Source organism: Electrophorus electricus, chromosome 14 (assembly GCF_013358815.1).
Source record: "Electrophorus electricus isolate fEleEle1 chromosome 14, fEleEle1.pri, whole genome shotgun sequence".
NCBI classification, from domain to species: domain Eukaryota; kingdom Metazoa; phylum Chordata; class Actinopteri; order Gymnotiformes; family Gymnotidae; genus Electrophorus; species Electrophorus electricus.
The window spans coordinates 8,087,570-8,104,597 of NC_049548.1; the positions used below are offsets into that span (position 1 = coordinate 8,087,570).

General features: G+C 36.5%; 1 protein-coding gene across 1 annotated transcript in view; it reads right to left on the reverse strand.

Moving 5' to 3' along the window:
• Positions 1 to 331, reverse strand: part of LOC113576448 (cadherin-18) — a 61,251-nt gene extending 60,920 nt beyond the window's left edge. The window contains exon 1 of the mRNA XM_027008511.2: positions 198 to 331. The gene's annotated coding sequence lies outside the window, so the exon portion shown is untranslated. The remainder of the gene's footprint in view (positions 1 to 197) is intronic.
• Between the last annotated feature and the right edge of the window lie 16,697 nt (positions 332 to 17,028).

Consider the following 17,028-nt stretch of genomic DNA (forward strand, 5'->3'; position numbering starts at 1 on the left):
CTTTGATGTCTCGGAACATCCATTTAAACCACATTATGTATTATACTTATTACATGCATACGCAGATATTTCTTTTTTTAGACCCTCTCTCACTATTCATTGCACACACACACTTACTGAAATAAAAATGTTCTTTCAATATCCCAGATGTATTCTGAAACCAATTAGCAGTAGTAGAGGAATAGCTTGTACCATACCTCATGAGATGGTTCCAGAAAAGCATTCCCTCTCTTGCTGGATGCCTTTAACTGCACTTTCTGTGCATTTTGCACCATTTTACCCTGCTTCTCTAGTCCCTCAGTGAGAATCTATCCATTCCGTGCATTGTGTGTGTGCTCTTCTCTGTGTGTGTGTATATGTGCGTGTGAGGGAGAATCCTCACTGACTCCCCCACTGCAGCAGCTTAGGTAAACCAAAAGCTCTGATTGGCTGGCTTAAAGCTCACACAGCGTCTATCATGCCTGCACCAGCCTTCCAAGAACCCCCCCACCTCTCACTCTATCATTCTCTCACACACACGCACATGCACGCACACATACCCACACCCACACCCACAGACACACACACACGCACACACACACACACACACACGCACGCACGCACACACACACACACACACACACACACACACACACACACACACACACACACACACTTGATTTTCACACCTCCTTTTGTTATCATTTCACATGCCTCATGTATTTTTGTTTCTCATTTGTTTCATTATAGAGACTGGTAGTTAAAGCTGTCCATCATTCAGTTTCCAGTACTGGCAGTCACCCTTTCCTTTCTCATCAAGCTATCCTTGACTTTTGATATCTGGTCAACCTGCCAGTCCCTCTCTCTGGTCTCTCCAAACACTCCCACCCACCCTCTGTCCTTTGCCCGTTTTCTCAGGTACACTAAAGGCTAGCGGCGACTCGTCTCTCTCAGTGCCGTCGCTCTCTCCATTGCCTGCTCTGAGGGGAAATGTAATGAATAATAAAGGGAAGGAGATCAGGAAAGAGGAAGGAAGAAATGATGGAGAGTAGAAGCATCCTTCATCCTTCGAGAGTGCATCGCCTTGGGGGAAAAAAAGAAAGAAAGAGAGAAAACAGAGAGAGGTCTTCTCCATCAATTACATGGGCAGAGGGTGGAGAGTTGTTGTTGGTGGCGGTGAAAAGAAAGAGGGCAGAACTATCTACAAAGAACACCGACACACATTGGGAGAGGGAAAAGTGAAGGCTGAGCTGCAGATGAGAACAAATAGAGGGGTGCCAGAAGACAGGAGATATGACACAGTTTCAAACTGCTGGAGTCACCCCCCCCCCCCCCCCCATGCTTCATGGCTTCATCATTCAGCTTCACCATGCAAACCAACCCACAGCTAAGCATTCCCCATGTGCTTAATTCTTAGCTGTTGACTTACATGGTAATAGGCCCTTCATGTAATGAAAACGGCAGAAGAATCATGAGCACCTAACTTGCATGCAGGGTTCCAGACCATGATTATTCTATAGACTATTTCCAATGGTAAGTTATTATTGAAAATATTCACTCTAGGGCCAGGGTTAATCTGTGTGGGAGATTACACGTCAGCTTCTATACTGAAATCTTATTCTCCCACATTACAGTGCTGCTCACTCAAAGGTTAGTATAATGGTACAAATTATGTGCTTGTAATGGTAGTTTCTACTCTATAGTCATTTCCAATTAAGAACCTTTATCAGTAGAGACCTTTAGTCCAGAATTGGATTTAACCTGTTTCTGGAAAATTAGTCATACATTCAATGTACAATCAGACAGCTTGAACTCAGCCATGCTTAGAAGCATGTGTGATGTTGAAACATAATTTCTTGTTACTTATTGAATGAGGTCACGCTAGTTTCATCCGTCCTGTATTATGAGTTAAGTAGACAATACAGGGATCTCTAACATTTAAACAACTGAGCAGCTTTATGGACTCTGACTGATGCTTATCTATTGATCAGAAATGCTTTTTTCTCCCCTTTCTTCATCTTGTTCACTTGGCATACACTATTGAACTCCAACATCTGTAGCCTAAATGTAACAGTAAACAAAAGAGTAAAAGAAAGAGTAACCATAATATCTGTCAGTGACTACCAAAAAGGCCACTACGAAAGCCAAAATTATAGCTGTTGCAAACCTATAAAGCCCCGAGTGGCAGTTTGTGTCATCAATAAAGATAATAATAAATAATAACATAATAATAATAATAATAATAATAATAATAATAATAATAATAATAATAGTACACTATGTTACGCACCATTCAGCATCCAGCCAGGACAACACACATATCCACCAATCACACTCCCAAATCACTTTCCCAGTCCCAATCACCGGTATATTAGCAATTATCACTTTCAGTTTTATTTCTTTTAAATTCATTCCCCCAGGTCCTCTTCTGCAGCACTCTGCGTTAGCCTCCTAATGAAACTAATGCCATGCTATCTTTCTTTCCTGAGTATTGCCTGTATTTTGGGGGTATATTCAAACCATTCCAGTACATTCAATTGCTCCTTGCTCCTTTTACCATAGCTAGGATAACTATGTTAACATTGCTGAGCAGTTGTCATGCAAATAGATTTGCTGAATTGTGCTTACAATTATGAGGACAGTCATTTTACCGTTTAATGTCCAAGACAGATGTTAAAATGAGGAGCTAATTGATGGCCAATAATACAGATTGAAAGACAATATTGTTAGAACTACATAATTCAGACAAGACTAAACATTTATATTGACATTATGATAAATATAATAACTGAATAATAAATTTGAATGTACTTAATTCTACAAAATAAATAGGAGACATTTTCCAGCTTTCATATGTTGGCTGAAGCTAAAACCACTGTAAGCAATTATTTTTGTCAATTAGCCTAAGCACAATGGGGGAGGCATTATATACTCAAGCACATCAGATTTGAAAATGCATCTTCAGGCTGGTGTGTGTTTGTGTGGGCTGTTCCTGGGGGCATGAACAAATGGCCAGCAATGTTGTGCATATGTGAGTGTGAGTATATATATGTGTGTGTGTGTGTGTGCGTGTTTGAGAGAGAGAGAGAGAGAGAGAGAGAGAGAGAGAGAGAGAGAGAGAGAGAAAGAAAGAAAGAAAGAAAGAAAGAAAGAAAGAAAGAAAGAAAGAAAGAAAGAAAGAAAGAAAGAGCTCAGTAAGTCATGACAGCAGCCTCCTTCATGGCTGGATTGTTGAGATATGTAGCCTGTTGGGATGTACACAGCTATTGAGTTGAAGTGGTTAAATACCCATGGACAAATCATTTCCAGTTAACTGTCCTAAGGGAAAACAGTAGAATACACTCTGAAAAAAGCCACTCTCAATTGTATGGGGAAATATTATTCAGCTATTCTCATTTCATTCATGTGCTCCCAGTTAGCAGCAGAAAACCTTCTAGTGCCACCCCACTGGGCACACAACTTTATTTCAAAGACCATGGCTTCAGATTCAGTGAAACATTTATTAAGATTTTTAGAGATATCACAGCTTACATTTTTTTAGATTTGAAATATATATATTTCTTAAACATATAATAAAATGTAATACATTTTGGCACATAGTTTAAAATGGAATTTCATTTGATCATATAACTTATTATTTTAGTGTGATAGTGCATGGCAGGTAACCATTGCTTTGTTATTCTAAAACCAAAAGTCTATTTTAAGTAAATCAGTAGTTATTTGTATTCTAAAAGTATGCACTTTAGGCAGAAAGGGAAACAGCAGCACATGGAAAAATGAAGAAAGTCCATCCAAAGACACCTGTGAAGCAGCCATTATAGTGAAAATAAGACATCACATTATAAAGTAGGCCAAGGTCCACTTTTTTGCTGAGGTTAAAATAGATCTATTCATATATTTGTCTCAAAATGATTTTCACATGTTTATCAAATTCAAGGTAACCAAGGAAACACTTGGGATTTAATTATTTTGTTTACTAGCTTGTGGTGGGGAACTGATGTTTTGTGGAACATTTTAATTAACACAATATGTATGCTTTACATGTCTTATGACCCAGGTTGTAACAAATGCTAGAAATATTCATTGATATGTGTTATTTTGCTTTGTGTATTATCTTGAATAACAAAGGTACTGGTCAAGCTGGAATAGCCAAAAACATGAGCTTGTTATTAAAGGTGGATCCTCAAGTGGCCTTGAAATTTTCCACAACATACTGCAATATGTTAGGGTTGACTGTGTTTGTTTCCAATCTACCTTAAAGCTGCAGGGTAAAGGTTCCCAGTGTGAGACCATTACTTGCTTTTAGAGTTCCATCACTGACCTTGGTCCTCCTTTTTCCTCATTTTACATGCTTGTAAAATGAAATGTGGTCATACTGCATTCCAATCAACTCTGTCCTTAGTTATGTTATCAAAGCCTCACCTCTTAAAGACTTCTCTTTTAGGCTTCATTAGTAAGAGCAAACTGACTTGGAAACTTGAAAATGTTCTTTTGTATTAAAAAGTATTATCAGAAAGACTCTTATTTAAAGACTCTGAAAACGCAATGTGTACATTTGTAAGTCTGTGACTTTCCTTCTGTTTGTATCTAGACAGTGGTTTTGTTTCACTTAATCCTATTTCACAGGAAACCAGAGTGGAGCAAATGGAAAGTGTGAGAGCTGTCACTTACCCCCTTCAAAGTGGACACACCTTCCAGGTTTGTGTCATGTCAGTTTGGGGTAGAAATGCTTTAGAATAATTTTTCTGTACAGATTAAATATTAGCGCTCCTGACATTAAACATAAGGATTAATCAATTGATCTTTGGGTAATTTCTCAGAACCTGTAAGCACTACTTTTCTTGGACTGGTGTCTTGGCCAGGTAATTATATCCTCCATCACTGCCTAGCTTTATTTAAAATCAACAAATTTGCCCTACTGATGCCACAGATCATGAGCTTTTTATTCATGGACAGCTCATACTCTTGGTTCTTTGTGGGTGTGTTTGTGTCTTTTCTTGTTTGCTATTATGAGTGGGCTGATGGAGACTAGCATTGCCCTTTAGATGGAAGAAGAGATCAATATTTAGTCACTGTAGAGCAGTATTCATGCCTGCAGCTGAAATCTAATATGGAATACTGCATGTTAGGGTCTAGTTTGAAACCCACAACCTGCAGGCACAATGCTCTGTAATGGCATCTCAGTGAAGGTTAGTGCTAAGGTATCCCTTGTGTGGTGTAATGGGGTTAAATACATTCCATTGCATGCCTATTACAAAAATAGACATACATTATGGCTTCTAAACTTCTAGACCCAATATGTCCATATTGGGTCTAGAAGTTTAGAAGGTCTAATGTGTCTTGGAATTGTGAATATAGACAAGTTATGTATATAAAATATTTTCCTGAACTTAGAAACATGTTTTAATTTAGGAATAGGCATGGGTTCATGTTAACTTATCATAAAGGTATCTGTCATTGAACAAACAATAAACCTTTATTTCAATAAGAAGTACATCTAATTTTAAAGTTTGAAACAACCACAATGCACTGGGCTTGTTTGCATTTGTTGTGCTAGTGTCTTTTTCCCTGCCTAGAGGTATTTATGGTAAAATCCTTTGGAGTAAGACTCTGATCCTTTTACATGTTATTTGGGATTGGTTGCCTTGGCAATGTTATACCGATACAGCAATATGAAACCCAGAGTACAAAGCAAACTTATATTGTTGATATGAAAAAGTCATTGAACCCCTGTTCTCCATGCTGGGCTCCAAATATTGACTGATCTTTCAGTGCCATTGTTCTTTAGTAAGACTACACAAACAAGCACAAGTAAAATGTAAGTATTAATTTACACTGTACAAATTTAATTACAATTAAACTTGAATGCATATCAGTAATCTGGAGCACATTATCTGCCAAATGCCATAAATGCAAATGTAAATTTGTTTGGTTTTTTAATTTGTTTTTCTCCTCATTAAATACTGAAAAAAAGACTGGAGGATGACTGGATGAAGACTACAGGATGACATGAGGATGAATGGAATCCTTTGGATGTCTCCTTCAGCTGGGAGTGTGAGGATACTCAAGTATATATTACCACAGGGTAGAAATATATCTGTGGATGACACCCAGACATGATGATAGCATACCAAAGCCATCCCACTTTCTATATTAGGAAAGCATTCTTATCATTCTCAAAGACCATTGATTACTTGTGTTTGTGATGGACTGTAGCAATAATGTATTTTACATATTCACTAGATAAAACACCACATTTAATGAGTATAATATAGGCAGTCTTGCTTGGAGCTTGTGGTTCTGTAAAATGGAAAATAAAAATAATGTGGTTAATATGGCCTTCACATATGTATCAGTGCTACTAGCATATCGTGAGGTGTTTGCTGTTTTAAAGTAGATTTGGATATATTTCAATATACTCCCTTGCTGGGTGATGTTATACACAATAAATGCCACACGTAGTGACCTAAATGATACATGTATTTGGTTCTCATCCCTTCACTCCTCTCCACCCTTCACCTGCATTTGAACTTTATACTAGACAACATGGAGAGGAAATGAGAAAGAGAGAGAAAATAAGGAAAGCATTAGTATGCAACCCTAGTGTTTAGGGGTTAATAGAAAATGGAAATGATCTGAAAGAATCTATCAATTCAATAGATAAAAAAAATCAGCCTACTAATTAATAACATCTATAATTATTTTAACAGAGGTTGGCACACTGTAATGGGAAAATATTCAAGAGATACTACTCTTACAGTAGGTAATGTTAGTAAAAAATATTTCAACTTTCAAATAAAACTCTGCTGTATGTCAGCTTTGCTTCTCCTTAGGCATCTTAAAAAAAGGTTCATTTACTCTTATTCTTCCCTTGTATGAAATACTCTTTAAAATATAAACCATGCATAAAAACAGTCTAGGGAGTACTTTTAAAATCCCCTGCCAACCCCCAGCCAATTACCCTGTGACGGTTCAACAGACATCAGTGACAAATTCCTTTATTTGAATATAATTAATATAGATAGGCCTTGTGCCCTTGCATTGTCTCAAGCTTGAAGAACTTAAAATGTATTGCTCTGAACCAGTTATGAACAGAATCAAGACTATTTCCCCTCATTATTAATTTCTCTCCTGCCATTTGTTGTGCAATTAACAACGTGTAAATATTTTGGTGTAATGCTAATAAATATAAATGCTAAAGTAACTATATTTCAACTTTTAGGGTAACATTGAATGAGTGCAAGTACACTGAGTACATGACAGAGGTGTTGATTTTCAAAGTAATTTACTATGCATAAAAATGTCTAAGTTACACAGCACAGTGTTTTAACAATGATAAGTTGTCCACTGATTGCACTTTACCATAAGAATCACCACTTGCTCTTGATTGGTGCAATAGAAAAGCATTCCTCCTATCATCATGGGTTTGCTGGTTTGAGCAACACTGATGCCACAGTCAGTCATAGTGACCAAGAAAGCAAAATTGACACTGCTCTCTGGTTGGGAGGGATGACATTACTCCGTTGCCCGTCAATCATAGTGACACTACACTAGCCAGTTGTGTGGTCAGACTTGCTGGAGAGCACTTTCCTCCAAGTGGGTTCAGCTACCAATTGCATCAGCATGGACAGCAGCTCAAAAAGATGTCGTGCCTGGCTTCACATGTATTGGGAGAAGCACTCAATCACCTGCATCCTATGTAAGACAATGGAAACCTATCTAGTCGGTAGGTGGGAATTGGCTTGATGAAATTAATAATTGAAATGAGTAATTGAAAAAGAATCTACTTTTTTTTTTTTTTACTTTTGAATTAATTCTGTTTTTTTTCTTTTTTAGTGGTTTGGATCCAATTTGCAAAAAATCTGATTTTATGTTTTTTGTTTTGGTCATTTTATGTTGGGTAATGTGTTCTCTGAATGGCTTTATATTGAATTAGTTGGATATTGATGTTTGTACGCATTGTAAAAATATTCTTACATATTTCAACCCAGAAATTATTGTCTGTTTGAATACCAAGGTATTCTTCCAATTTACATATTGGTGCAGTGATATTTGGATATTTTGTTTTTTGTACAAAAGGGCATACAACTTGAATAGAACATTCGATGAGTTGATGAATTTATTAATAGGACTACTTTCAAAGAGTGGTGGTGGTTTCCTCTTCTATTGTGTTATTTTAGACTTTAATTACACAATAATATAAGAGATTCTTTTCTTGCGAGTTGATATTTACAATTCATAAGTTCCTAAAATCTGGATCTGGATTGTACCTCAGGGTGAGTTCATGTTTTCCATCAAGTTGTTAAAGTTGTTCTGATTTTAAAAATAAATAAATAAATAAAGATTGTGATGTTTTTCAATGTTATTAAGAAAAGGTAATTCTGATATTAAATATTTTGACATTCTGATTGCTGTAATTGTTGATAAGGATAGTGTTTAATGTCACTATGTATCCATTTAAACAAGAACTGTAATTGATTTGCTAAAAAATAATGATACAAATTAGGTGCAGCTAGATGTCCTTGCTGTTTGGATTTCTGTAAGGTCTGTAACTGTAGTCAAGGATTTTTATTCTTCCAATAAAATATGGTTATTAAACTGTTCAGTGTTTAAACCATTTGATGGTTGGTTGCGCTGGAGTCATTGTGGATACTTGATTTTTGGTAATACAGACATTTTATTTGTAGCTATACATCCGAAAAGAGACAGTGATAGGTTCATCCACCATTTTAGGTTGTGATCTATTATTTGTAATAGTGGTGTAACACTGACGTTAAATAAATCTGATCAGTTTTGACTGTCCTTGAAACTTCCAGGCACTTAGTAGGTGGACTTGTCGAGGTTGATGGTATAGTCAAATATTGCAGAGTAAGTGCTGATACATTTACTGAGAGCTTTAAGAGATGTTTTGGGATTCTGTACAAAAAGTAGGATATCATCAGCATAGAGGGATATTTTATGTAATTAGTGCCATTTCCAGTTGAAGCTTCTCTTATGTCACATGCCATAAATGTTATGGGACAACAATAACTGGGTTTTAATTTTCACATTGCTGGTATTTATATATACCCTTACTTTATTTGGTCTGCCTTAAAACTACACCTCTTAGTCATAATTACATGACTCTTAACTACCTAGAATCCTACTGCAGATTTGGCTCTGTGCTTGATTGCTTTAGACTCTTCATTGGCTATTGATTCCATGCTCTATTGCCTTCCTGGTCACTTCCTGGCACACCTATGTGCTCCCGTCATCCTCACAGAGACATGGGAAGCTAACAGAGGTTGATACGACCTCTTTCTGTGACACTGAAAGTCTGTAGTAAGCAGACAGTGCTGTCTCATGGCTCTGGATTCGCTCCCAAGCTGAATGCCTGAGTAAGGAATAGAAAGAACACACACACTCAGATTTATGAGATAGGGACTCATTTTTTTTCACAGTCCCAATTTCAAGGAAAGGAGGGAACAATAAAGTCTGATTTCAGAATGCTTATGTAGATTTAAGGTGATATTGCAAATCAAGAAAATAATTAAACCTGTTTTAAAGCTTATAGGCCAAGATTCTAATATTCCAATGTTATATAGGCCCTTTTCCCTATTAAATACTTATTTAAAGAGTGAACCTTTAAAACATGCTGCTGTATGGAGCCTGGTGATTGGCTTAGGAGTCAGAAATGATCAGTATGATTTATCCAACATTCAAAAATGTTTTGTTTTTGTCTAATTTTTACTTTTAATTCTCCAGAATGAGCATCTTTTGTACAACTGTGAGCGTTTAAGCATTTATTTTGAGCCAAGAACATGTTTCATCCTTTAGAAGCTCACAAAGATACAAAAAAATCACCCATGTCTCACAGACTGATATTAGAAATTACTGTTCATAATGGAAGCATGTAAAAGCTGTCTTGAAAAAATCCTTTTGTGGTCTTTGTATTTATCTGTGCCCTGTTTGGTTCTGCCTTCAGCAAGATAATGGAAGATAATGCAGCCCCTGCTTTTGAATAGGCTGCTGGTTGAATGGCCCATCATGGAGAATCTGACTTAAATCAACTCCTGGTGGGCAGTTTGTTAAAGAATTGAAGAATAACAAACATGAAGATGAAACTTAAAATAATATCAAGGCTATTGCTATTCTAATGTGTACAATAAAGCTTAAATAGAACAAACCAGGTACAAAAAAAATGAAATCACAATTACGTGTGTTTTGTGCTTCAGAATAAGTCAAGCCACCTGTAATAACTATTATGCAGTGTGGAAATTTGATGGTTTATATTTAAGGTTATTATAATCCTTATTTCTCAGTGTAGATGACTCTGTTACTCTCCAATCAAGAGACAAGTAACTTTAACCAGGTCTGATACAGGACAACATACGGCTTGGTGATGAAGAAGATTATATTGGAATCAAAATACATGTCTTCTCAGGGATGCTTAGGGAGGTTAATGAGTTTCTAAAATGATTAACTGGTGTTTTATAATGAGTAAATGTCATATTGTTATATTAAGTCTGTTTTATGGAAAGAAAATTACTCACTGAAATTTTATTTTGTGTTTGGGAACATTTTGAAAATTGCCCCAGTCCGCTTTGCCTCTTGCCATTGTTTAGTTAACTGCATGCACAGATGGCTTGTAGCAGTATTAACAGAATGGAATCACATGCTAATTATACCTGAGTGTTTTGTATGTTTTGCAACTTTTAACCTGGTATTTTTGTATAAAATTAAAACAACTAAAAGGGGAAGCAATATTTGATTCTAGCTGTTTCAAATTCAGGGAAGGTGAGACAGTGACTGGAAGCAATATTACCATGAAGGGAACTACATTTAAATTGCCAGGAGTATTATTTGAGAAATTTATTTATTGTTACCTAATTAAAATGCAAATGTAGTTTTTCTATCACTCTCTCTCTCTCTCTCTAATACTTTTTCATATATCTTGCATAGTTGAATTAAATGTAGTGCTCTTAATAAATACCTCATAATTATTCAATAACTATTAAAGAATATTGAAGATTAATAAAGAACTATCTCATCTTGCATTTTTTTCAATGTCTCTATGGAGTCATTATTCTGTTCTCTCTGTCTTTCTCTCTTGCCTCCTTTTGATACCATCTAACACAAGGTTGCACCACAAGATTCAGAAAACTGGGAGTTATTTGACAATGCAAGACTGCTCAAATTGCATTCATATCACCATTTTGCAGTTAGAGGTACAGAAATAGGTGTGTTCTTACATTGCACGACAACTAAATGAACTGGTTTTCATTTAACAAGGCCGTGTCTGGCAGTTGTATGATTGCTCAGTCAGTGCAAGGCTTTAATCTCACCCAACCTTGCTGCTCTGGAATGAGCCCGCCTGTCACATTCACTCTGTTTGCTCCTTTTCACAGACACAGTTCGTCAGGTTCTGTCTCCTACACACCCACTCAGGAGAAATGAAGAGGACAGAAAAGTGTGGCAGGGTGGTTTTTGTTGCCATCATAGGTGATCTGATTGCAGATTGTTGCCACCATACACCCTGGACTTCTAGCTGAATATGAGATGGAGTGAATATGTGTCTTTCTAGGCTAGAGCCGCTATGGTCTACAAGGGGCTCTAGTCTAGATAGACACAGAATGATGAGCTCATTTTTAATTTTCTTGCATAAAAAGACAAATATTACATACTGTGACAGAGTTTCTTCTCCAACCCCCCTCCAACTATACACTCCGACACCCATGGCCAAAAAGAGAGAGAGAGCATGTGTTTACTCCATTCTCTGTACTGCAGTTATCTGGGGCTAGGAAGTGCTCTCCCACAGTGAAGTGAGACAGATCACAAATGTTCTTTGCCTCTGTATCCACATGTGGGCTCAATTCAGCTCTCTCCCACACGCATACCCACACCCACACATCAATTCTCACAAAAAGCCACATCTTTATTCTTTGACCTCTCTCAAATTTTCTCTGAACAAATTGTCAATCTCAAATTCATTTGACTTGCTATGTGGGTGTTTGCTTCACATTGGGCATATGCTTTGATGCTCAGTATTAACAACACCTTTACATGTCAAAATCCCCATGATTAATTTTTTTGTTGTGACATAGAAATCAGAATGTTAACGTTGCAAAAAGCCAAAGGAGGGTCGAAAACCTTTTTTTCTGCTAAGAGACAACATTTTAAAAAAGATTTTTCATACCTGCACCATAAAAGTGAACATTGGCTACACTTCCTAAAAACACACAATTCTTTGGCATATCCTGTACCTAGATTATTATTTCTTGGTGTCATGTCCACGATGTGTTTTCTCTCTTTGTTCTTGTGTGTGTGGGTTGGGGGGTGGTTGTTTTGTATGTGTTGTGAGGGTGACTGCTTGATAATCTGCATGAAGCAGAGGAAAGATTAACATAGTGCTTGAGAAATGTGTATATAATCCTCATATCTGTTCTGTTTGTGTGTGTGTGTGTGCGTGTGTGAATCCAAAGGCAACCATATTAAAATACATGCACACAACTTAATAGTTAAACTCTTAAAACGATTAAAAAAATACAAAATTCTTAACATTGAGACCTAGTTAACAAGTGAAATATTGCACCAAACCTGCTTTAATACAACAGGGTATACTATCAGATAATAGCCCCTTTATTGTGGCACAATCTTATTTAACAGATCATATAATTTTATTATTTTAATTTTATACTCTTTATGGCTGCACGGTCTGCATGATTCAGCACTCTCAATGACCATCATTGTCAGTGACCATCACTGTCAGTGACCATCACCCTCAATGCCCACTTAATGACCATAAAATGCATCTTTAGAATTGTTGTAAACATCATATATGGACTATATTTTATAATAACAAGGTTATTATAATCCACATTCACATACCTGAGCCTAATAGGCTAGCACGTGGGTCAGGATACTATTGGCTGCTAACCTTTAATTCCACTGATCTCGTTTACAGTTTATCTTTACTAAAAGTTCAGCATCACTGAATTGAAACCCCATATAAAGTACAAGGTTCCATGAACAGCACCATCCAGCCAGTTAACGAGGTCAAACGCCTAATCCTTCACTCTCCACGATGCAAGGGCTGACTGGATGTTTGCCCAGTTAGTATTACCTACAGGCCCCTGGTCTTTTGGAGAAAAATAGCATAAGTGGAGTTCAAGCAATTCAGACCTTATTTAAGTGTATCTTAATAGAACAAAGTCTTAATCCTTAAGTCAAATCCTTAAAGTCCGCAATGCAGAAGCATAATGGTCTTATACATAAATCTTTACCAGTGGTTGTCCTAAATAAATCACTGTTACAAAAAACCCTGGACTAATGGCACCAATCACTGGATTGTGCTTGCTAATGGAGAGCTAACAGAGGGAGGCTAACATGCTCATCTACTTCATTGGCCAGCATAAAGTGGCTAATATGTCATGTCAAAACCAGGGAGGGAAAGCACTAACTGAAAGTGAGCGCCATCTTTTTATCATTCCATCACAAAGTGAGCATGGATAATGTAGATCATTTGAATAAATGTCCTGTTTTGTCTGCTATGGGCTGGACCAATCAGCATGCAGGAGCCTGTGTCCAGATATATTAATACATATCTCTAAGACATGACTGGGGGTGCTCACATGGTCTCTCTCAAGGTTGTTAATTAAAAGCTAAGTCAACGGTCTATACAGAGTTTTGCATTGTCATTTTGCTACAATGACTTTACAGCTAACACTATATTGCTAGTTGTATGCTTTTTTTTTTTTTTCACTTGGTGAGCCAGTAGTGTGTACCAACACAGTTCTGCTAAACCGTGTCTGTTAATTCCTGGTGTAGTCCCTCTTCATCCTCTTAAGGGGAATAAATAACATAAAGGGATTGGCTTGTTGATAAATGAGTTGCAACACGTCTGTTCAATGTAAAAATTTGGGCCACATGCCACTTTTCATTACACCACCTGCAGTGATATAGAGCCAGGAACTTCGTTGTGATATAATATGGAGGTACTGGCACATTGTTCTTAGAGAAAACTGATATTGAGAAACTGAACAAGATTCAGTGTTTGGTGTTTATTTATGTGGGACTGTAATGTAAACATTTTGTTCAGTCTAACGTTTTCATCTTGAAAACAAATGTTTGAACAACGATTCATGTCTACCTTGACCTCCTGTGGGTCCGTCTGTTTAAATTAATTTTTAAAAAATGTCCTTCCTTCCATCCTGCTTCCTTACCTCCTTGCAGTGATTTATCAAAAAATCACACCATGATATCATCAGACTCTTATGCAACACCATTTTGTAGAATATTGTTGATTAAATATGGGCTGCAAAAAGACAGCACTCAGGGGAACTTTGTGTTTCCTGCTCAAAGACTAGAGAGCAATAATAATGTAATGATAAATGATTAATTTTGGATGTAAACTCTGTAACTCTGCAGCTGCTAAGATTTGATAAGATTGATACGCTCTCTGGCTGGTCAGCAACATGACTCACAGTAGTAAAACATTAATAGCAAAAATAGTAAAACAATAAAACAATGACTAAAACCACTGTAATGGAAGAAAATCTAAATAAGAATTGATCTAGACATGCAGCTAGTGGTTTAAAACCAAAGACTCAAAAGCCTGGGACTATGAATATATTTTAAATTAGACTTAAAAACATGTTGTTCCACGGCAACTAAAAATGCTATTTCACCTTTAGATTTTAGTCACAAATGTGGAATGGCTAATAGCAACTCACTGGAGGATCTTAGAGCTTGTGAACTCGCAGGATCAGAGATGTAGGCTGGAGAAATACTATTTAGAGCTTTAAAAACAACTAATAAAAACTTAAAATCAATTCTATATTTTATGGGTAGGCAGTGAAGGGAAGCTAATACAAGTGAGAAGCTCTCTTTTCCTCATCCCTGTTAAAAAATTAGCAGCCACATTCTGTACCAGCTGGAAACGTGACAGAACAGATAGACCGATTCCCATATACAGGGAGTTCCAATAGTGAATGTGTGATTAAATAAAACTATGGATGGTGTTCTTTAGGTCTTTGAATGATAAAATGGGTTTAAGTTTAGCAATTAAGCTTAGAAACACTTGTACGGACCACTGAATTTATTTGTCTGTCACATTTAAGTGTGGTGTCAAAGGTAAATATGGGATTCCTAACATGGCTGTGTACATTTAAAGAAAGTGGTGCTAAATGATTACTTGTCGTTTTATGACATGTCTTACTGACCAAAATTAATAGCTTCTGTTTTGTCATCAGTTTTTTTTTTGTACATCTAACATCTAATATCCTGATGGCAGTCATGCATAGCTTGCACAGAATAGTTATCAGCTGGTTCAAGAGGCACATATAATTGGGTATCATCCATATAACAGTGATAGAAGATTTTGTGTTTGTAGAAAATGGTTGTTAGGGGAAGAAAATACAGGTAGAACAAAATAGGACCCCAAACAGTGTCTTGAGGTACATCATAGTTTATTACAGCTGAAGAAGAGAAAATGTTATCAAGCTTCACTGAATAGGTTCTGTTCTTAAGGTAGGAGGCAAACGACTGTCAAGCAGTTCCCTGAATATGAACTCCACACTTAAGGTGTTCAATAAGAATGCCATAATTGACTGTATTGAATGCTCTGCTACAGTTTAAAATATTTAAAATGGCACACTTTCCAGAGTCAACATTTACCAATATATAATTTGCTATATAAAGGAGGGCAGGCTTAGTGCTGTGATGTGCTCTAAAACCAGATTGAAATTTGTCCATAACATGATTCTTAGCTAAAAATGTGGAATTGTCAAAAAACACTTTTTTTTCTTTTCATTTGAGAAAAAAAGATAATTTTGATATTGGTGTAAAATTGCTAAGAGATGACAGAAGAAGAGTTGGACTCCTTAAAGTAAAGGTTAAACAACTGCATGTTTAAAATTAACTGGAAAAATACCATTACATAGAGAACCATTTACTATAGATAAAATGTTAGAACTAATTACTATGCAGTATTTTAAGAAAATGTGGGGATCACATCCAGTGTACAGGTAGTAGCACTCATAACTGAAACCAATGCAGACAGTGAAGACAGGGACAAAGGTTCAAACTGATCAAACTGAAAGCAAAGCATACCAGTAGGTCAGTGGGGTCATTTAAGAGTAATGAATTATGTCACCTTTTAATATTGATTTTAGCAATGAAAAACCTTGAAAACTCCTCGCACATTTCATCTGAAGCTTAAAATATGGTTTCATTAGGTAGGTTTAATACCTAATGTGTTAAACAGCATTTTAAGGGTGGGGGAATATTTGGAAATGATATTGGAGTAGAATTTCATCTGGCCATTTTTACAGAGTGCTGGTAATAAGCCATACGCTCTTTTATGATTTAATCTGAAACCTGTAACTTTTCCAATTTTCTTTCTGCTTTCCTGCATTCCTGTCTTAAAACCTGTGTCCCACTGTTTAACAAGGACTGCGCTTTTACTTTGGGTCTCTTGGTTTTAAGTGGAACAACTTCATCAAGAATGTCAGTCCTGGTGGCTTAGTGCTAAAAGCCCCAAGAGGATTTTCAAAAGAATGAAGAAGAGGTGCTGTAACATAAGCTTCTGAAAACAGACTAGCTGTATAAGACTTTAGAAAGTGTGAGTAATAAGCATGTGGATGACTGTTAAAAAGATAACTGAAATAAAAAATTAAAAACAATAGGCTGATGATTCGACAGGATTATATCGGCTATTTCCACATTGCCAACATCAAAACCAACTGATTAAAATAAGGTCCAATGTATCCCCACTCTCATGTGCTGGGCCAATAACAGACTACAACCGATTAAGAGTCAATGAGATATAAAAATTCTACAACCAGAGGCTTTGGGAGACAGCAGATATTTTTGTTAAAATAACCAAGGAAAGGACAGGTATAGATAAAATAAATATCAAAAATTCCCTAATAAAATCCATATTATTTTTGGTGTTGCGTAGTCCAAAGCACAGAGCAATGGGATTCAAAGTTCCAATTTACATAGTTGCACTTAAAAACAAAAGTAGTTGTGCACTGGCAGTGATTAGTAGCTAAACTAACATTTGAAGAT